Source organism: Nerophis ophidion, linkage group LG13 (genome assembly GCF_033978795.1).
Source record: "Nerophis ophidion isolate RoL-2023_Sa linkage group LG13, RoL_Noph_v1.0, whole genome shotgun sequence".
NCBI lineage: Eukaryota > Metazoa > Chordata > Actinopteri > Syngnathiformes > Syngnathidae > Nerophis > Nerophis ophidion.
In genome coordinates, this window is record NC_084623.1 from 37,727,084 (window position 1) to 37,751,153 (window position 24,070).

The 24,070-nt window shown below is 40.2% G+C and overlaps 1 long non-coding RNA gene across 2 annotated transcripts; it reads left to right on the forward strand.

Moving 5' to 3' along the window:
• Positions 1-661: 661 nt before the first annotated feature.
• LOC133564965 (uncharacterized) lies at positions 662-18,779 on the forward strand. Of its 2 annotated transcripts, none has more exons than XR_009809392.1 (3): positions 662-952; positions 18,158-18,388; positions 18,489-18,779. It is a non-coding gene; the product is annotated as an uncharacterized LOC133564965 (long non-coding RNA). The 2 variants fall into 2 exon arrangements; XR_009809393.1 differs by having other exon boundaries at positions 18,169-18,388.
• The last annotated feature ends 5,291 nt before the right edge of the window (positions 18,780-24,070 follow it).

The following is a 24,070-nucleotide window of genomic DNA, read 5'->3' on the forward strand; positions in this document are numbered from 1 at the left end:
AATAAAAGTTTCAATCAGTCAATCAATCAAAAGTGTAGATCCACCAATGGCTTCACTACGGTGTGTAGTGAAGAATGTTTAGCTATTCCTCGTCCTGCAGGGATGATACTTGTAAGAAACGTACTTTATTTGTTGCCAATTAGGCGAGGACTAATAATTTAGAAGTAGCTAAAACATTGTCGACTGGGGCTGGACTTTAGCTGCTTGCAAGCTAGCCATGTCTAAAAGAACCTCTTCCAGAGGGCATTTCAGTGTAATAACTTCACCTTTTTTGTTAGTTTTTAAGCCAAAATGCATCTGTTCTCCCATTTCTGTCTACACACTGTGTCTGTTTGTAAGTACTCTGTGATTTTGCGCTGCCGAACATGCTTGTCTACTCGTAAACCAGCAATGACATGACGACAAAGGGGGCGAGAGACGGGGTGGCGGACCGGTACTTTTTAGAAGCGGTGTAGTACTGAATATGATTTATTAGTATCACGGTACTATACTAATATACCGTACAACTCTAGTAGAAACCATAAAAAAAAATAATTTGCAGGAATGTAGAACATGATCAAACATATTTTTTCATCCAAAACCTTTACCAAGTCAAAAGCAGAACAATGAATAAGTCTATTCCTCAAAAAGAAAAACTGGCAAATGAGAACAGAACATGTCACGTCAATACTCCACAGTGAGAAAGTATGTATGCAAAGTGAGGTCAAGTCGACTAAAGCTCGGCTTCTCAGACATCTCCGGCCTATCTCTCTTCACTATTTGTGCATGTGAAAGGGATATCTCCATAGCTGTCGGCAGCCTTTTCAGCAGAGCTATTCATCATGTTTTTCTATTCAAAGCGTGTGCAGGCGTTTACTGTAAGTAGCCGAAGAAGAGAAGAAAGGGCAGGAATGATGGAAACAAACATCACAGAGCTCAATGGTTGGAGAGCAGATGGGGACTAGACAGTGAGGTAAGAGACATAAGCCTCTTTTTCACAGCTGGTTCATAGTGGAAGGAGCTCACCTTTTGTTGTTCTTCATACAAGGAACCATGCATGATTAGATATGGTAGCAGTTGTCACTCTAGGCCAGTGGTTCTCAACCTTTTTTCAGTGATGTACCCCCTGTGAACATTTTTTTAATTCAAGTACCCCCTAATCAGAGCAAAGCATTTCTGGTTGAAAAAAAGAGATAAAGAAGTAAAATACAACACTATGTCATCAGTTTTCTGATTTATTAAATTGTATAACAGTGCAAAATATTGCTCATTTGTAGTGGTCTTTCTTGAACTATTTGGAAAAAAATATGTAAAAATAACTAAACACTTGTTGAAAAATACACAAGGGATTCAATTATAAATAAAGATTTCTACACATAGAAGTAATCATCAACTTAAAGTGCCCTCTTTGGGGATTGTAATAGAGATCCATCTGGAGTCATGAACTTAATTCTAAACATTTCTTCACAAAAAAAGAAATCTTTAAGATCAATATTTATAGAACATGTCCACAAAAAATCTAGCTGTCAACACTGAATATTGCATTGTTGCATTTCTTTTCACAGTTTATAAACTTTAAGTATGATTTAATAAATATATTTATAAAGGATTTTTGAATTGTTGCTATGTTTAGAATATTTGTTTTAAAAATCTGACGTACCCTTTGGCATACCTTCAAGTAACCCCACTGGTCTAGATTCAACAAAATCGTTTTGGGGGCCACATTTCCGGGAAACTAAAGACCTTCACTATTAGTCCTTTTTTGTACATTTCATAGAACCAGCGTCCTCTACAGCAAATGGGGGTACGCGTACCCCTGAGGGGTACTTGAAGGTATGCCAAGGGGTACGTGGGATTTTTAAAAAATATTCTAAAAATAGCAACAATTCAAAAATCCTTTATAAATATATTTATTGAATAATACTTCAACAAAATGTGAATGTAAGTTCATTAACTGTGAAAAGAAATGCAACTATGCAATATTCAGTGTTGACAGCTAGATTTTTTGTGGACATGTTCCATAAATATTGATGTTAAAGATTTCTTTTATGGTGAAGAAATGTTTAGAATTAAGTTCATGAATCCAGATGGATCTCTATTATAATCCCCAAAGAAGGCACTTTAAGTTGATGATTGCTTCTATGTGTAGAAATCTTTATTCATAATTGAATCTCTTGTTTATTTTTCAACAAGTTTTTAGTTATTTGTATATCTTTTTTTCACAATAGTTAAAGAAAGACAAATACCAATGAGCAATATTTTGCACTGTTATACAATTTAATAAATCAGAAACTGATGACATAGTGCTGTATTTGACTTCTTTATCTCTTGTTTTCAACCAAAAATGTTTTGCTCTGGTTAGGGGGTACTTGAATTTAAAAAATGTTCACAGCGGTTACATCACTGAAAAAAGTTTGAGAACCACTGCTCTGCGGCAGTGGTCCCCAACCTTATTGTAGCTGCGGACCGGTCAACGCTTGATAATTTGTTCCGCCGCCCGGTGGGGGGCAGGGTTTGTCTTGAAAAAGGGAGGTTTTTTGGGTTGGTGCACTAATTGTAAGTGTATCTTGTGTTTTTTATGTTGATTTAATAAAAAAAATAAAGAACATGATATTGAAAAATGAAAAAATTATAAAAAGTCTATACAAAATGATTCTGCGGGGCGGTACCAATGTTTGGGGACCACTGCTCTACGGTAGACATTCGATTTTGGTCTATCCATTTTGTCAGTTACAGGAACTTTTTTAAGGGCCTTCTGCTAAAAAGCTATGGATAAACATAATCTCTATGACAACGTTCTGCTGCTAAAAGGTGGGTCCCTCACAAGTTTTTGAAGTGAACTAGCCGGCTACCAGTTGAATAGCCCAAATGATGAAAAAGACAGGACTTAAGGAACTTTGATGGACACCACTAAAATAACTGCCGGTAAATAAGTTCAACAAATGACCCCTGACTGCATCTGAAGTAAACAAGCTACAGCAACAGCTTAGTTAGATAAATTACCTTACAAATACAAATTGTAACTGCCAATAAGGAGAGGACTTGTAGTTTGGATTCCAGTGTTTTATGTTTCATAGCAAGGTTAAAATGTTGATGCAAGGATCTGCCAATGATTTTATAGTGGTCCAAGTTCCTCTATACAATAGGAGCATTCTAGTGTTTTTAGGAATTTGCTGCAAAAATGTTTGTCTCCCATGTTTTAAACTGAACACTGGTGTCATTCCCGGCCAGGATTTGGCCTTGGTCTAGGGCCAGGGTCAGCAACCCGCAGTGTTCAAGCCGCTTTAACATCGCTCTAGTGGCTCTCTAGAGCTTTTTCAAAAATAGAAAAAGATGGGGGGAACATATATTTGTTGTTTTAATATGGTTTCTGTAAGAGGACAAACATAGCACACACCTTTGTAATTGTTAGAAAGTACATTGTTTAATATGTTTGTGTTTCTGCTTCACTCATGACAGTAATTGGCCAGCGCCGTTTTGTCCTACTACTTTTGGCGGTCCTTAAACTCGCCGTAGTTGATTTACGTGTACAACTTTCTCCGTCACTGCCACAGAAATACATGTTTTTTTAATCTCATTTTGTCCACCAAACATTTTATGCTGTGCGTGAATGCACAAAGGTGAATTTTTGACCACTCCTTTTGACAAAATTGACCGGAGGTTGGGTCTTGGGCGCATTTGGGTGTTCCAACAGGACAGTGACCACAAACACACGTCAAAAGTGGTATAGGAATGGATAAATCAAGGCTAGAATTAAGGTTTTAGAATGACCTTCCCAAAGTCCTGAGTTACACGTGTGGACAATGCTGAAGAAACAAGTCCATGTCAGAAAACCGACAAATGTAGCTGAACTGCACTGATTTTGTCAAGGGGAGTGGTTAAATAGTCAAGCAGAAGCTTGCCAGAAGCTTGTGGATGGCTACGAAAAGTGCCTTATTGCAGTGAAACTTGCCAAGGGACATGTAAGCAAATATTAACATTGCTGTATGTATACTTTTGACCCAGCAGACTTGCTCACATTTTTAGTAGACCCATAATTAATTCATAAAAGAACAAAACTTCCTGAATGTTTTTCGTGACCAAATCACTCTATCACAAAGAAATAATCAATCAATCAATCAATCAATGTTTATTTATATAGCCCTAAATCACAAATGTCTCAAAGGACTGTACAAACCACTACGACTACGACATCCTCAGAAGAACCCACATAAGGGCAAGGAAAACTCACACCCAGTGGGCAAGGAGAATTCACACCCAGTGGGACGCCAGTGACAATGATGACTATGAGAAACCTTGGAGAGGACCTTAAATGTGGGCAACTCACCCCCTCTAGGGGACTGAAAGCAATGGATGTCGAACGGGTCTAACATGATACTGTGAAAGTTCAATTAATAGTGGCTCCAACACAGCCGCGAGAGTTCAGTTCAAAGCGGATCCAAGACAGCAGCGAGAGTCCCGTCCACAGGAAACTTTCCCAAGCGGAGTCGGATCAGCATCGTAGAGATGTCCCCAACCGATACACAGGCGAGCGGTCCATCCTGGGTCCCGACTCTGGACAGCCAGTACGTAATCTATGGTCATCGGACCAGACCCCCTCCACAAGGGAGGGGGGGAAAGAGGAGAAAAAGAAAAGAAGCGGCAGATCAACTGGTCTAAAAAGGAGGTCTATTTAAAGGCTAGAGTATACAAATTAATTTTAAAGTGAGGCTTAAATGCTTCTACTGAGGTAGCATCTCGAACTGTCACCGGGAGGGCATTCCAGAGTACTGGAGCCCAAACGGAAAACGCTCTACAGCCCGCAGACTTTTTTTGGGCTTTAGGAATCACTAATAAGCCGGAGTCTTTTGAACGCAGAATTCTTGCCGGGACATATGGTACAAGACAATCGGCAAGATAGGATGTTGTAAAAATTCTTGGAAACTCTAGACAGCCATGACATTATGTTCTTTACAAGTGTATGTCAACTTTTGACCGTGACTGTATATTGTACAATGATATAGTAGAGTAAGACTATTTCCTGCCATTACTATACTAATTATATATTTATGTTTGTTGCAGGACATTTTAATTGAATCAACAAAGCCCAGCATTCAGTGTTTCATGTGTGCAAGATTAGGTTTTACTTTGTATATTTAATCAATTGTAGTCTCCGTCACACACAACATACTAAATCACGTGCGCCTACTCATTATTGCGCTGGTTTCCTCTCATTTGTTTGAAGTCCACACACATATTCTGACTATTCCACCACTCCCAGGGTCAAAGGTCATACATGCAATCCCCCAGGCTTTACTTTGAATTCTGCTTCCCATGTGTCACCCACAAACCCTTTTATTTAAGACATGTTTATGCAACCAAAATCTGCATTCTAGCCATTCTAGTTTTTAGGTTCAGAGCTGACAAAAATGCCCCGATGTTATAAATCCGTGCACACATCACATTAGGCTAATTAAAAGTGAAGGAGTTCCTGATGATCTGCTGCCTCAGGTTTTCTCGAAGCTCTGCAAAATAAATAACATTAACCTGAGTTATACAGGCTGCCAATTGTTAGTGCCATAACAAGACATGCACATACACACATATCAGTCTTGTCTACTGCAGTACGACTCCCCAACTGGGAGTCATTATGTTGTATAGTCCTAAAAAACAAGCAGTCATATGAAACAATAAATAGATACAATGCATTGAGAAAGAGAGTAAATATACAGTGTGTGCTTTAGTTGAACTGTTCTCCCTTTGCATTTGACATAGCACAGACTTGCAGCTACAACATATTTTAGAGTTATAAGACATATTTGCTTAAGTGCTTATGGAGAGGTTAGATGTGGTCAGAAGAGACGGGAGCACACCGAGGGCAAGCTGGAGAGGATGGACAGAGGAGAGAAGACAATAAAGAGTGTGTAAGTCTAACAATAATATGCTTTGAAAGAAAGAAGATATGTGACAAGGTCATGGCAGACCGTAGATCTATATTTGGGGACTAATCAATGGGAGACTACGTGAAGAAAAGCATGCTTTCATTTTCTTCAAGGCAAAGAATGAAGCCTGAGCTGTAATGCAATTTGTGTGATTATTTGAAACATGGATTTATTTGCAGTGAGCCGTTCTAATGCGATCATGTTTAAAAAGCAACAGGGAGGATAAGTGATGACTTGCTCTACCAACAAATGAGATCATTGTATAAAAAGTGATGGCATTTACCTGCTCTATATATATGAAGTAGTTTGTTTTGGCTTTTAGTGTGTTATTATTTGTCTTGGACGATAAAGAACATCCAGAATTTATTGCTTCCTTGTTGTGTTGTGTTTTTACCCCTGATGTCCACATGGTTACTTTTGTTTTCAGAATGTAATGATTAACAGGCAACCTATATCACTGTATTTTTCGGATTATAAGTCGCTACGGGGTATACGTCGCACCGGCCGAAAATGCATAATAAAGAAGGAAAAAAACATATATACGTCGCACTGGTGTATAAGTCGCATTTTTTGGGGAAATGTATTTGATAAAGTCCAACACTAAGAATAGACTTTTGAAAGGCAGTTGAAAGGCCTACTGAAATGAGATGTTCTTATTTAAACGGGGATAGCAGGTCCATTCTATGTGTCATACTTGATCATTTCGCGATATTGCCATATTATTGCTGGAAGGATTTAGTAGAGAACATCGACGATAAAGTTCGCAACTTTTGGTCGCTAGTAAAAAAGCCTTGCCTGTACCGGAAGTAGCAGACGATGTGCGCGTGACGTCACGGGTTGTGGAGCTCCTCGCATCTGAACATTGTTTACAATCATGGCCACCAGTAGCGAGAGCAATTTTGACCGAGAAAGCGACGATTTCCCCATTAATTTGAGCGAGGATGAAAGATTTGTGGATGAGGAAAGTGAGAGTGAAGGACTAGAAGAAAAAAAAGACGAGGGCAGTGGGAGCGATTCAGATGTTATTAGACACATTTACTAGGATAATTCTGTAAAATCCCTTATCTGCTTATTGTGTTACTAGTGTTTTAGTGAGATTATATGGTCGTACCTGTACAACCTGAAGTTGACGGGTGGTGGGGATGCCCATCTCTGCCCTTCGCAAGGGACCCTCTTCGAAACACGATCTTTCGAAATGATCGCTGCATAATACACTGTACTTTGTGGGTGTGGTCCAATCCAACCGTGTTCGCTTGACATCTCTGTTCTATAGTAAAGCTTGACTGTCATCTTTCGGGAATGTAAACAATGAAACACCGGCTGTGTTTGTGTTGCTAAAGGCGGCCGCAATACACCGCTTCCCACATACAGCTTTCTTCTTTGACGTCGCCATTATTCACTGAATAAATTGCAAAAGATTCAGCAACACAGGTGTCCAGAATACTGTGGAATTATGCGATGAAAACAGAAGACTTATAGCTGGGAATGGTGCTGGAACAAAATGTCCTTTACAATGCGTGACGTCACGCGCACGCATCATCTTACCGCAACGTTTTAACATGATACTTAAACGCGAAATTTAAAATTGCAATTTAATAAACTAAACCGGCCGTATTGGCATGTGTTGCAATGTTAAGATTTCATCGATACATAAACTATCAGACTGCGTGGTCGGTAGTAAATAAAGAATAGTGAACAACAGGCTGAATAAGTTTACGTTATATGACGCATAAATAACCAACTGAGAATATGCCTGGTATATCAATGTAACATATTATGGTAAGAGTCATTCAACTAACTATAACATATAGAACATGCTATACGTTTACCAAACAATCTGTCACTCCTAATCGATACATCCAATGAAATCTTCTTCCTCGATGTCACTTCTAAACAACTCTGCCAACTCCAAAGGTATGCGCCGCTTCCTCTTGTTGTTTTCTGCTGCATATTTCACTACGTCCAGCTTGTAATCTGCAGTACATGAGTTCCTTTTCGGTGCCATTTTTGTTCAGCCCTTCTCAGTTTTTATAAGTTACCACCAACGTTGAAATGATCCATTTTAATAGCTACGACTGTAGCATATAGCAGTTAGCATTCCATGACCCACAATGCACTTCTGCCATGACCCTCCCCCGCCGAATTCTTATTGGTTGACGTGTGTGTGACGATTGCTGACATTTTCTTTGTCTCTTCCGCAAATGAGATAAATAATATTATTTGATATTTTACGGTAATGTGTTAATAATTTCACACATAAGTCGCTCCGGAGTATATGTCGCACCCCCGGCCAAACTATGAAAAAAACTGCGACTTATAGTCCGAAAACTACGGTACTAATGTCCTCCAAGTGGAACTGGAGGAGGTGACCGGAGACAGGAAAGTCCGGCCTACCTTGCTCGGACTCATGAGCTAAAAGGCAGTGGATGGGGGGCTGGCTGGTCATATTTGGGAGAAATATACAAAATTATTCTTGTACAATTATTGTGCATTTTTTCAATTTGATTGTGACTACTGCTGCATGTCCGCTGTCGGAAAGAGAAGGTAAGTGATTTAAAAGTTAAAATACCACTGATAGTCACACACACAATAGGTGTGGTGAAATTACCCTCTGCATTTGACCCATCCCCTTGTTCCACCCCCTGGGAGGTGAGGGGAGCAGTGAGCAGTAGCGGTGTGCACGCTTGAGAATCATTTTGGTGTTTTAACCCCCAATTCTAAACCTTGATGCTGAGTGCCAAAGAGGGAGGTAATGGGTCCCATTTGTATAGTCTTTGGTATGACTCAGCTGGGGTTTGAACTCATGACCTACCGATCTCAAGACGGACACTCTAACCATAAGATCACTGGGAAGGCTAAGAAGAATTTGCTGGGAGAATAGGTACAGGGAAGAAAAAACACACAATGAACCAGCATCTGATAGTCAGAATCTAAATATATATTTGTGCACACCTGAAAGTAAGAAAGACTCAATCAAAGGTGGATTTGATGAACTGTACCTGTAGATTTGCCCTGACTAAAGTCTTCAATGATGGTAAAGGTTGATGGTTGCCCAGCACCATCATTTCCATGAATTACAGATCGCCTTATCCCTTCGACCCCTTCAATCATCTCTGGCAAACTTTTTGCCCTTTTTTAACAACTTGTAATGGGAACTGGCTTGGGGGTAGCTTTTTGTTCTTCCTAATACAACTAAATATGGGGTACTATAGTCTGTTTCTTTTGTTTACAAAAAAAAAAATTATAACTCAAGTTGTTTACAGAAAAAATCTGCATTATTTTCCTTTTGGCCGACCTACTACGATTTCTCAGTGGTCGAGAGTCGGCTACATCTCCCTACCCCAGCCCACTGCCTCTGCTTAGAGCTCCATAAAGACACACCCTTCAGCAATCACATGCTAATGACTATCGTTAAGCAGGAAATAATAAATGGATAGTGGATATAATTCAATAAACATTAAAGAATATGACGTCAAACGGTGATTTGCTCCCAAAAACAGCTATCTGTGAAGTGGCAAAGTGACAATGAGGTAGGTCTTCAGCTCTCCTGAAACCTAAATATCCCCTCATTGCATTTCTATTTTAGTTTGGATACACAATTATTCCATCCAAAAAAACACTTTATGGCTACTAAAGCAAGAAAGAATCAGGTAAATGTATTGAGCAAGCTGCTTGAATGATAAAATTGTGTACATTCGAAAGGTGTTGGAGAAATCTCGTGATTTTCTGGTACTTGACCATTCACAAGATTTGGAGGAATAGTCAGACATGTAAAATAAAGCCCCTTTAAATTACTAGACTGTGCACTTTATATTAGTTTTTTTTTGGTTGGGGCTAAAATACTGTATGAATATGAGTACTCATTTGCCATATACACGACGGTAAGTACAAAAAAAGCTTGTTCACCTACAATGTTTTGTTTATTTGGGATTCCTTCCAAATGATCATTACGGCATTGTTTTTGGCAGGTTGTATTTTGAAACAGAAAACACAAACCGAGAGTAAAGCTGAGCTTAGCCAGAAGAGCTCCATGGATCTTCAAATTACAGAAACAGAAATGGACAATGTGACATTATTAATAAATATTTATAATTAGTGATATTACCACATCATACCTTCATATTATACTCTTAAACAGGAAACAATGCAAGAGAAAAGAGCATTGGTCTACATGCAAACTTCCATTTGGTGAAAACCTAACTGTCTCTCTACCTCCATCATTCTCTGTTCCCTGCTCTCTTTCTGTCTCATCATGACAGATTTATTAGGGGGCACACATCAAAACAAGTCCCTAGTTACCTGTCTTCTTCCCTTGCTTTCTTCACAATTTCAACCACTGCCAGCAACCTCTCTCCTTTGTTCTCTTTCATGTTCTTCCCTTGTTCCTTGTCCCATACTTTATGTTCTGGTGAACTCTGGTAAATGTAGAAGAAGAAATCAGGGATGGTTGGAGATCTATTACATATTATGTTGTTGTTGTATTTTTTTTCTTTTCAATACATTGAGTAGGTTAGGACAGTGATTTTCAACCTTTTCTCACATGTTTTACATTTACGAAATCCTTGGGCACACTACCAACCAAATTTACTTTCTAACACTGTACATATAATACATATAGTTAATAGTATAGTTTCTACATATATTTATACTCACTTAGTGGGAAACCTAAGCCTGTTTCGATGAACACTAAATGGATATCCTGGCAGGAATGGTAGAAAGACACACACGAAGCTCTTCCTCAACAGTTCTCAGTCTCTCTCTGTTTTTAGTTTTTATCGCCGTCAAGCTTGAGAAGCTCAGCTCACATAGATATGTGGTTGAAAACGGGAGCAATGTCAAAACAGCTTTGTTGGCCAGAGTGGGAAACTCCTTGGCAACAGATAACCAAAAACTGTCCAAAGGAAGATCAGAAAAGTTTAGCTTTAAACCATGATCTTGTTTCAGTTCAATGAGTTCCTCTTGCTCCTTTGAAGTCATGTCCTTTCCAGCAGCGGATGCTGAGCTGTATGGGTCCCTAACCCAGTCAAAGCATTCTGTGAAGGCTGAAGAGAAAGAAAATGACAACATCTCCTTAAGATTTTTCAAATGTGTGCCAACATGCAGTTTCTCTGTAGGTGGGAACATCTCAAGGTTGCCACGCTGCACATGTTGTTGCCAGAGCTGCACTTCTAAACAGAATCCATTCATTTTATTAGTGCCGGTAAACAGGTTTTCATTTTGGCCTTGCATCTGTGTGTTCAGTTTATTCAGATGATAAAATATATCGGCCAGGTATGCCAGGCTTGCACACCACTCATTACTTGCAAGCAGTTGTGAGTAATCGGACCTCACGTTTGTCAAAATACTTTAAGTTCCTCTCGCAGCTCATACACACGGGCCAGCATTTTGCCACAAATACGCGACATTTCAAAGGTCGCGTCTTCACAAAGTTCACAATGCACACAATATCATCCAACACAAGAGATAAATCTGCTGGTAAGATCTTTGCAATGAGGGCTTCACGGTGCAAAAAACAGTGCGTAACAATAACATCTGGGTTTCTTTCTTTGACCCTACTTACAAAGCCATTGATGGCTGCTGCTGCAGTTTTCCCACGAAAACCCGCTTTTGTCAAGATATTCCGACGTTTCCCAAAATATTTCCTCTCCTGTTGATTTTTCTGGCAGCGCCTTGCAAAATAGGAAGTTTTCTCTAATAGCGTCTCCATCCACAAAACGCACATTGGCCAAGAGCTGAAAATGTCCTTTAATATCCGTCGACTCATTAAGTTGTGAGGCAAATTTCTTACTGATGCGCATCTTTTCCAAAACAACAGTTTCCACGTCCACAGACATGTCGTCAATATGTCTGGCAATCGTGTTAAAGTTAAAGTACCAATGATTGTCACACACACTCTTGGTGTGGCGAAATTACTCTCAAAATTTCACCCATCACCCTTGATCACCTTCTTGGAAGGTTGAGGGGAGCAGTGGGCAGCAGCGGTGCCGCGCTCGGGAATTATTTTTGGTGATTCAACCCCCAATCCCAACCCTTGATGCTGAATGCAAAGCAGGAAAGGAATGAGTCCCATTTTTATAGTCTTTGGTATGACTCGGTCAGGATTTGAACTCACAACCTACCGATCTCAAGGCAGACACTCTAACCACTAGGCCACTGAGTAGGTATCTAAGAGAGGCACTTTAGCTACCTCTTTGGTCGCGTCAATGGCTTTACAATCTGGCAGTATTAATGTTCCTGCCACGGTGTGGGACTTTTTTGATTTAGCTACAAGTTCAGCAACAAGGTAGCTATCATTGAGGGCTCTCTCGTTTACCTCTGTGGTTTTTCCCAGAAAAGTTGCCCGTTTTGCATGTTCTCCCCGTGACTGTGTGGGTTCCCTCCTGTTACTCCGGCTTCCTCCCACTTCCAAAGACATGCACCTGGGATAGGTTGATTGGCAACACAAAATTGGCCCTAGTGTGTGAATGTCAGTGTGACTTTTGTCCGTCTATCTGTGTTGGACCTGCGATGAGGTGGCGACTTGTCCAGGGTGTACACCACCTTCTGCCCGATTGTAGCTGAGATAGGCAACAGCGCGCCCCGCAACCCTAAAGGGGAAAAGCAGTAGAAAATGGATGGATGGATGGAGTTGCCCGTTTCTCATTGTTTGTACTAAGCGTACAAAATAGTCCATCGGCTTGTTTTGAACGGAAAGGTGTTTTGTTTGTAGACTGCGTTTAAGCCTGCTTGGCACCATTGCACTATTGGATAGCTTCTCACCACACATCAAGCACAGCGGAATCGGTGCTGTTGCACCCCCGAAAGTAAATCCAAATAAAAGATAGCTTTCACTGTATTGCTTCGAGTTCACCGTCTTGTCTTTTTTCTTTTGTCGACCACTCATACTAGAGCCTTCATCTGGGTCAGAATTTTGTCCAGGACCCTGTTTGGCATTTGCATTTTTCATTCTCAAAAACTTCTCATTCACTGTCACTTGCTTGCCTCGTCTTGCTGTGATCCCAAACTGTCACTGTCACTGTCACGTGTCGCGCAGCATTAACTGTATTGTCACCCTCTGCTGCCATCCACTGAAATAGAAGAATATTGCATTATCTGCCGCACTTTATTACAGCACAGAGACCCAACAATGTTAATTAGGAGGTAGTAGATAATTTCCCACGGTACGCCAGACGATCTCTCACGGCACACTGGTTGAAAATCACTGGGTTAGGGTGTAGGCTATGGTTAAAACATGCAAAGGTTTGAATAGGAAACACTAGGCCAATAGCACAAATATATCTCTCACTTTGTGTGTGATTACTGTGATACACAAGCTAACTTAACTCGGGATAAAGAAAGGATTGATTGTGGCGGTCTGCTACTTGTTGGAACGGTGTCAGAGCTTGGTTTGCATTCCCGGCAGTAAGTCGAACCCTTTTCCAGTGAGGGTTGGACTTTGCCAAGGCTGCCGTTTGTCACCAATTCTGTTAATAACTTTTATGGACATAATTTTTAGGAGCAGTCAGGCATTGAGCAGATCTGGTTTCGTGGCTGAATTTTTAGGCGCAGTCAGGCATTGAGCAGATCCGGTTTCGTGGCTGAAGGATAAGGGGTCTGCATATTGCAGATCCTGATGGCTTCATCTGTCCAGGATCTTCAGCTCTCCCTGGTTCAGTTTGCAGCCGATTGTGAAGCGGCTGGGATGAGAATTAGCACCTCCAAGTCTGAGTCCATGTTCTTTTGCCCGGAAAAGTGTGGAGTGCCATCTCCGTGTTGGAGAAGGGATATTGCCCCAGTTGGGGGAGTTCAAATACCTCGGAGTCTTGTTCATGAGTGAGGAAAGAATGGATAGTGACATCGATAGGTGGATCGGTGTGGTGTCTGCGAAGATGCATACACCGCATCCCCGCATAATTGCACTGGACATCTCCGCATGATTGCGCTGGACAGATGCCTTTTCAGATTCCTCGGGAGGAGCTGCGACACCCGTTACCCGACCTCGGATAAGCGGGAGAAGATGGATGGATGGATAGATGGACAAAAAATGACAAGGCCTACACAATGCCTGCGTCACTAAAAAACTGCAAACTTAATCTACTCAGATTCCGACGTACCATTGACTTACAACTTGTCCTCTCTCCATCTTCAATAAAATGGCATGAACAGAACAAATGACTGTCATTTTTATTGACCTAACCAAGGCATTCGAAGCCATGAGTAGGGAAGGCATGTGACAGATTTTCAAGCGTCTGTCGTCCCTCAAAGTTTCTCAGCATTGACGTCCAGCTACATGACGATCAGCAGGGCAAAGCTTAAAAAACAGTAACAGCTTTCAATGTCCTTCCTTACGACCAAAGAAGTGAAGCAAGACTGTATCCTAACATCAACCCTGATCACCATCTTCTTTGCTAAACGATGAAGACGACATATACATGCGCTATCATACGGATGATGGTCTTTACAATTTTCAACATCTGCAGACACTCACCAAGACCAGGGATCAACTCATACTCTACAGTATGTGAGCTATTTTTGCTGTTCTTGTTGTACACACTCAGAGAACCCTATAGTACAAAACTTCTTGTTTTGGACTTAAAGTCAGCCTGAAAAAGATAAAGGTTCTCCATCAGCCAGCAACCAGAGAAGCATACACCTCATGTTAAAATTGTCAAGACAGAACTGAAGTCATTCAACCAGTTCTCTTATCTAGGGTGCACCATCTTCTCAAACACAAAAGTTTGTACAAAACCTGCCAACGAGATAGACAACTGATTGGCCAAAACAAACACCACTTTCGTCAGACTCGTGTTTGGAAAAACAAACTTCTGAAAAATTTCACCAAGGGCAGCGTATACGGTCATATTTCCTACTCTTCTCTGTGTAGTCTACAGACACAATCTCAAATTCCTGAAACACTTTCACATGCTTCCTCCGCGCCATCCTCAAGATCAATTGGAGGGACTTTATTACCAATACTAAAGTACTTGAACGTGTGTAGGTGACCAACATTGAGGCCAAACTGCTGAAGTTGCTGCTACACTAAGCAGGACATGTCTCTTGGATGGGGGATCATTGCTGCCCAGGATAACCTTTCACAACAAACTGTTAACCGACGACCGCAGCAGAGGGGCACGCAAGAAGAGACTCCATTAAGAAATCGCTGTCTGTTTGCCACATTGACCACACCAGTGGTCATACCTTGCCACCGATAAACAAGCTTGGCGACACACTGTCACCAATCAGTCTCCTTATTTGAGACCACATGGCAGAATTGCACTTGAGGACATGCGTACAAAGAGAAAAATATTATTTTTTTGGTGGCAACATTTTCGCAAGATTGTCCAGGTTCCACAACACCTGACACAAACCATGATGTCCGAGCAAGCATGACTCTATCCTTTCTTGTATCTCTTACGTGAGGTGTTGCCATGTAGAGCAAAGGGCCTTTCCTAAGGAACCTAAATGTTACGATTCGACTTGACCGGGATTCAAACCCCGGCCTCTTCTACTGTCACCCGCTAAGCGATGCCAGGATCTGACATCACCGTCCAGAAAAATGTAGCACTGGTAACAGCTACGATCTCAGGCAGAAAACCTCAAGCTCACAATCCTCTTAGTAGAGAATCCGATCTTGAAGGAAATACTTCCCGGGTGGGTGAGGGAAGAATCATCAATCAAAACACCCACATTACTGGTAGAAAGTGCCAGACTTTGTGTTCCTCTGTCTTTTAACACTAAAATAAGGTAATCATTTTTTCTCAGCCTATATCCTACTACCTGTGTTTTGATATATATCCTAAATGAAAAGGGGGTCCTTGAAAGTTTTTTGATTTTGTAAGGTGTCCATTGTCCCAAAACATTTGTGTCAAACGCTCTATCTCTTTTTAAAGGAATGAAGTTTTTTTTTAGTTCACATTATTTTGCTTAGTAGGACATGATTTGCCATAAATATCTTTGTCAAGAGCCTGAGGGGTTGGTCAAAATCAGATCTGTACCCTCAGAAATTGTATTCCTGTCTTTTTGGTAGTCTTTACTGTCTACCTCATTCTCAAAAAGTTTCAAACAACAGGATGATTGAGAATTATAGGGAAAAGACATAGACAAAGAAAATACCAAGGGCTAATAGAGGACCATTACCCCTTTAGCCTCTCTGTCTGGCAGATGTGGTTGGACCAGATCAGTCGCCTATCAAAGCTTGTCTAATGAATCGTTCTTTAATCTCCTCATTGAGAAACAGACAACAGACTCACTGTGAATGATCTCAGACTGCAATAAGCAATTTCTCTGTCTCACTCTCACACACATGCACACAAATATGATGGATAAACACATTCAGGTGCACGCAAATAAGCACTGGCAGTTTTTAGATATTGTGCAGGTTCACATACACATCACACTGAATTATACAACTCTACCACAATCTGTCTTTGTGCACAGCGGCAAACCTCCATAATTACAGAATTGTAGACTATGCAATGAGGCTTCATCATTTTGGACTTGGAAACACATTTGTTTTATTCCCAGCTTGTGTATGAGCTCATGGACTAGCGAGCCACCACTTACAAACGCAAGTAGTATTTAATGAAGTACAAAACGTGTAGAAAAAATATCCCTTGCGATAGATAGTTCCACAAGTAGTTTTTATTGTGGATTTCATTTGCAATAAAGTAAGACTGCTACTGTATCACAGTGGTACCTAGCTATTCGTTAGTAATCCAAAAGTTACGAAAACCAAATCCTAGCAAAAACGGAAGCAATTTTTCCCAAAAGAAAATAACTTAAATTTGATTATTTATTTCCAGACACCCAAAAATAATGTCACAAAACCAGTTGTAGTACGTATTGTGGTACATTCACTGAACCTTTTGGATAAATTGTACTTGTTCATCATCATCATCATCAGCCGTTGTCAGTCCACTGCTGGACGAAAGCGTCAGCATGTTTCTGCCATTTGGCGTACTTTTCTTGCTGGTTATTAGCCTACACCTTCCACACTGGCTTGGTGCGGGTTGGAAGGGGTATTTTAAATCAGAGATCCTTCTCCTAGACTAATTGCCTTACTGGGCTGTTGAACTTAGTCCGTCCTGTTTGTTGTCCGCGCCCCATTTACCCAGGGACCCGCTCAGCTTTATGGCGCTGACCGCCCGCCAGTCACAAGAAAGGTGCAAACGGTTCTTTGTGTGCATTTTATAGACGTTAGTTGGGACTCACTAACCCCACACACAACCTCCCATCTCATGCCTGGATGTAGTTTAACGTCATACCCAGGACACTTAACGTCATACCCAGGACACTTAACGTCATACCCAGGACACTCGCGTCATACCCAGGAATTGTACTTGTTAGAGTAGTTTTAATGCAACATACTTTTTACCTTTACCTATTTTTTGTGAAGAAACAACGCTACTTTTACTACGTCACATTGAGTTTCATTCCAATCGCTCCATAAATTTATATCCTCCTATTTATATATTATTTATAAATTACAGCTTGAAAATACATATTAATTAGACTTCTTTTAGCGGGAAGTGTCACATGACTGGATTTCACCAATCCAACGTAAGTGCCAGTGATGTTTGACTCTATTTCACCAATCAAACAGAACCTGGTAGTCCCATGACCAGACTCAAACTGCACACTTTTACCAAAGTTTACTTTTTTGGTACCTTATTGCTTTTTGCAATATATAATATTGTTTATTCATGGAATATTTGTTTCTTATACATTTTTATTTATATGCATATCATGTGGTACACTACAATCTATTGACTTCAGATAAATACCAAATGTTTTAAAGTACTTTTTTGCTGGGTTGCACAATACATCAAATATATTTTTCTTCTTCACGGCTTAATCCACATGATGGTCAAACAGCTTGACCGTAGCATTAAAACAAGTGAGAGTGAGTGTAGAGTTTGAGCAGAAAATACCTTAATGCTGTTCTGTTCTTGGGTTTCAACCATTCAAATAGAGAGATAGGAAAGAGCATTCATCGAGTTTTCAAAGAAGTGGTTCATAGAGGTATTAAATGAGCAAAAAACGAAAGTGCTTGGAATGAAATGGCTTCTAAAAATATCACTGTCATGATCTTGTGAAATATAATCGAACTACGCTTGCTTTTGCAGCAATGAAACCACTTTTTAAAATGTTTTTTTGACCTCATGGTAAACTACCGGCCGGTTCCCCACCTTCCCTTTATCTCGAAAATCCTCTAACAAATCGTTGCAGTGCAGCTAAATGAACACTTAGCGTCTAACAATCTCTGTGAACCCTTTCAGTCTGGTTTCAGGGCAAATTGTCACGGCCCGGGTGCATTGCGATGCGGAGTGCACCTCGAAGAGCGCACATCCAAGAGCGCACCTGCGCGTGCCATTCCTGCAGAAGCTGCGCTAGTACACAGCTGCAATCAATCAGCACTCGACGCACTTGTAGCTACTGAAAAGCTCTGCCTTCATAAGCTGGCACAACCTGCTATCCGGGGCCACAACGTAGTTATCTGTTCCCATACAGTAAGCCGAATATCTCACTCTATGCATTCTTGTGCTCTCATTGTTTTCTCCCCCCTTTGTGATAAATTGTCTCGTGTTCCTCCTTGTCCCCTCTCTGCAGCCTACCTTCGTTTCCACGTCACGAGATGTGTGTCTCGTCTCTCCGCGTTCCCTCTGGTTCCTTGGCTGCATCTTGTATCTCGACCTCCCGCCTGGACACAGACTTTTTGACGCCTCGCTATAGCCCCCGACTTCCTGCCTGTATCACGGACCTCCGAGATTGTTTCGTCCCCCACCCTTGGACTTCCGCACTTCTTGCTCAACACTCTCCTGTTAATTCATACACATAGTCTCACACACACTCTATTTTATTGTGTACATATATATATTAGAATAAATAGAGTTAAAACTATGTCCCTCCTGTCTGTGCCGTCTCCTTCTTCCTTTCCACATAACACTAATCACTCTATGGAGACAGCCCTCGCAAAAATTACTATTGATCTATTGCTAACTCTGGATGCTGATGCGTCATTCATGTTGCTACTCCTTGATCTTAGCGCTGTTTTCAATACCATCGATCATAACATTTTATTAGAACTTATCAAAACACATATTGGTAGTTCAGACATAACCTTTTCTTGATTGAACTCCTATCTTACTGACAGGATGCAGTGTGTTTCCAATAACAATGTGACCTCGGAGCATGTTATGGTAACGTGCGGATTTCCACAGGGTTCAGTTCTTGGCCCTGCACTATTCAGCATCTACATGCTGCCGCTTCGGGCACATATACGCAAATACAGTGTTAGCTTTCACTGTTATGCTGATGACACCCAACTCTGCATGCCCCTAAAGCTGACCAACACGCCGGACTGTAGTCACCTGGAGGCGTGTCTAAATGAAGTCAAACAATGGATGTCCAATAACTTTTTGCAACTCAACGCTAAGAAAACGGAAATGCTGATTATCGGTCCTGCTAGGTAACGGCACCTATTTAATAAAACCACCTTAACGTTTGACAACCAAGCAATTACACGAAGCGACTTGGTAAAGAATCTGGGTATTATTTCGACCCAACTCTCTCGTTTGAGTCACACATTAGGAGTGTTATTAAATCCGCCTTCTTTTTTCTCTTCAATATCGTTAAAATGTGTTCCATTTTGTCCACCGCCGACGCTGAGATCCTCATTCATGCGTTTCGTTACGTCTCGTCTTGATTACTGTAACGTATTATTTTGGGTCTACATATGTCTAGCATTAAAAGATTACAGTTGGTACAAAAATTGCGGCTGCTAGACTTTTGACAAGAACAAGAAAGTGTGATCATATTACGGCTATACTGGCTCACCAGCACTGGCTTCTTGTGCACTTAAGGTGTGACTTTAAGGTTTTACTTCTTACATATAAAATACTAAATGGTCTGGCTCCATCCCATCTTGCTGATTGTATTGTACCATATTTTCCGGGCAAAAATCTGCGTTCTAAGAACTCTGGCTTATTAGTTCTTCCCAGAGCTCAAAAACAGTCTGCGGGCTATAGAGCGTTTTTCTATCAGGGCTCCAATACTGTAGAATACCCTATCGGTAACAGGTCGAGATGTTACCTTAGTAGAAGCATTTAAGTCCCATCTTAAAACTCATTTGTAGCCTTTAAATAGACCCCTTTTGAGACCAGTTGATGTGCTGTCTTTTTTTCTTTTTTTTTCTTTTCTGCTATTTTCTGCATTTAAGAAAACGTAAATGCCTGACCTCCCTATCAAGAAAAAAAATTTGCAAGTGTTTCATCAGAAGAAAAAATCTTCTCCGCCGTCAATCATCTTCATTTTTCAAAGGCTTACCCGAAATAAATCCTCGTTTGTTTCCTGGCTTTATTATGAATAAGTTGAGAATCGTAACAATGCCTTTCAGATTTACTAAGGTCTGACATGTTTAGTAACTTTACCAGTGGCAGGAGCAATGAGAAAGTGGCGGTGTGTAACTGGCAACCTGAATGTGACCATACTTGCCAACCCTCCCAAATTTTCCGGGAGACTCCCGAAATTCAGCGCCTCTCCCGTAAACCTCCCGGGACAAATATTCTCCCTAAAATCTCCCGAAATTCAGGCGGAGCTGGTGGCCACGCCCCCCCAGCTCCATGTGGACCTGAGTGAGGACAGCCTGTTTTCACGTCCGCTTTCCCACAATACAAACAGCGTGTTTGCCCAATGACGTTATAACTGTAGAATGATCGAGGGCGAGTTATTGGTTTCTTATGTGAGTTTATTGTTAGGCAGTTTCATTAACGTTCTCCCAGCGCGGTAACAACACACAACAACAGCAGTCAACGTTTTCGTCTACCGTAAAGCAGTTTGTCTGCCGTAAACAGCAATGTTGTGACACTCTTAAACAGGATAATACTGCCATCTACTGTACATGCTAGGGAGAGATGGAAGATTCCAGACTCTAGTGCATTTGATGAAAGCACTTTTGTGCGTGCCACACAGCAATGCATCATCAGAGAGGGTGTTCAGCATGGTTAGAAAAATAGTGACAGAGAATAGAGCAAGGATTGACAATTCAACCCTTAACTCAACAATGAGTAGATGAGTGTTATGTGTTTGTATATGTGTAAATAAATGAACACTGAAATTCAAGAATTTATTTTATTCATATATATATATATATAAATAAATAACATAAATTCTTGAATATATATATATATATATATATATATATATATATATGTATATATATATATATATATATATATATATATATATATATATATATATATATATATATATATATATATATATAGCTAGATTCACTGAAAGTCAAGTATTTCTCATATATATATATATATATACACCCCCCGAAATCGGAGGTCTCAAGGTTGGTAAGTATGAATGTGACACACTCATTGTTTTCATTTTGATGCCCCGTCCTTCATCGTTTGACCAATTTGAAAGTCTGTAACAATATTTTGGGGTTGTAAATAAAATGTTGAAATGAGCATATCCCGGCTGAACTACCGTTATCAGTTATAAAGGTATTTGAAAAGAACATGATTTATTAATTCCTTTTCAAATATTAGGGCCATTTAATGATGACTTGACATGAAATTATTACATATGGCACTTTTAAAAAGTAATATTTATATATATATATATATATATATATATATATATATATATATATACACATATATATATATATATATATATATATATATATATATATATATATATACATATATATATATATATATATATATATATATGTATATATATATATATATATATATATATATGTGGAATCAACTTTGTCTTATTAGTGACTAAGTATATGATTATTACCGGTAATTATTAGTTTAAAATGAATAGCTTTTTCCAATGACATTTAGAATTTTTCCTGTTTTTTTTTTACATTTTTACTGTTGTATTTTTTTTAATAGTAATGGTATTATTTGAGGGCTTCACGGTGGCAGAGGGGTTAGTGCGTCTGCCTCACAATATGAAGGTCCTGCAGTCCTGGGTTCAAATCCAGGCTCGGGATCTTTCTGTGTGGAGTTTGCATGTTCTCCCCGTGAGTGCGTGGGTTCCCTCCGGGTACTCCGGCTTCCTCCCACTTCCAAAGACATGCACCTGGGTATAGGTTGATTGGCAACACTAAAAATTGGCCCTAGTGTGTGAATGTGAGTGTGAATGTTGTCTGTCTATCTGTGTTGGCCCTGCGATGAGGTGGCGACTTGTCCAGGGTGTACCCTACCTCCCGCCCGATTGTAGCTGAGATAGGCGCCAGCGCCCCCGCGACCCCGAAAAGGAATAAGCGGTAGAAAATGGATGGATGGATGGATGGTATTATTTGAAAATACACAACTTTTTTTACTTTAGCAAACATGTTCGATATATTTGCCCAAAATGTCGGTATCTGTTCGGTATCGCCGATACCAGCTTAAATTTTACTTGCTAACAGATCGGAAAGAAAATCAGTGGTATTGCACAGCACTAATCTACAGTATCCTGCCCTTTTATTAAATTCACATCATTGTCGTGGGAGGGAATTATTTATTGTGGTTATTTGAGCATTGCATTTTGGAATAGCATGAGGCGCCTGGTTCTGGTTTTGAAAAATTCAAAAATAACAAAACATACAAGATATTTCGCATGGCAGGAGAGACACATTGCGAAATGTCAGCCAGGAACCCAAACATGAAGACAACACAGCTGGAAAGCAAAAGGTGAGGGAAGAATGGATGGAAAAATGACAAGAGAGAAGGGCAGAGCACAAGTGGACAGGAAAGATTAGCACCAGCTGAGGAAAGACTGGAGGCGGATGAATGACAGATGACAAAATAAAGTTTTAAATAGAAAAAACGGGAAGTTGAGAGAGGCTTCATATCGCAAAGTGGTGGCCGTGTGGGGGGTTCAGCCACCCGAGTCCATTGTTTATAATGGCAACCGCCAATGTTCATTATCATGCTGATGAATATTTATTTTCATTTACTCTCAGATTGTGTCCTTTTTGACTGTTTGAGCTGGCCAACCTCCAACTGGACCATATGGTCGTCCTTGAACTGGTTTGGAAAAAGCAGACAGAATCCAGAACATTGACAGACTCTTTAAAACAGCACCAGAAATATTTCACATATCAATAAGTCATGTGACCCTGTGGCTATGCGAGCCAATGTGAGGCAAGAATCAAATCAAGTTGTGCTGGCTTTATTGATGCAACTGGAGGAAGGCGATCACGAAACACTGTTGACATTTGTTTGCTCTGTGTGAGCATACATTTTAGTTCCAAACCTCCCTACCACTAGTTGGTTCAGCGTATGTCATAGCTATGTTGACACTGCAGGTAAATTATACCTTTTATTTATTTTTTTCATGCCATTGTGAACAGTACAATTCCGACTTTTTTTTAAATCCGACCCAATGCGATATGTATCCGATGTGACTGCAATCTGAACGATCGGGTCCCATTCAACCGACCAATGCCATCAAAAAGCAACAAACCTCATAATTATTCATATAAATACATTTCAGGGTTTGCGCGCTCCAGTTGTAACGGGGAGTCAGAATTTCCGAGTTCCTCGTTGAAAATTTCAACCACAACTCCCATCGAGGTAGGATTTTTGTACTCACCAACCCTGAGTTGGCTTCAAAGATGGCTGCTCTGAATGTAAACAATAATTGATCCTTTTTTCATATCAGTTACTAGCAATTCTGACAATTTGTTGTCTCACTAAATTAGCCATCAACGATGCATGATCGGACGTTTATACATTATCATAAATACATTTTTTTGTAAGAATATAATCACATTAATAATAGTACAATTGTGTAACTGCATAATTTAGTGCCCGGGTCGGCAACCAAAAACCTTGAAAGAGCCATATCGGACCAAAAATACAAAAAAAAATCTTTCTGGAGCCGAATAAAAATAATAACCTATATAGAAATCAGACTTTATTAGTACATGGAAAGGTACTGACTGTAAATGTGTCCTTTATGCTTTCCCAGGTTTTTGTTGGACTTAGCTCCAGTATATTTCAAACAGCAACAGACAGAACCGGAAACTACTCATGACACCAGTAAATCAAGATTTGAAACTTTAACATCTGTTCAAATAAAGCAGATTCTATATGCTGCTTGAACTTTGGGACTTTTTCTATTTCCAAATGTCATCATTTTCCTGCAGACAAGAAACCTGAGTTGATCAATTT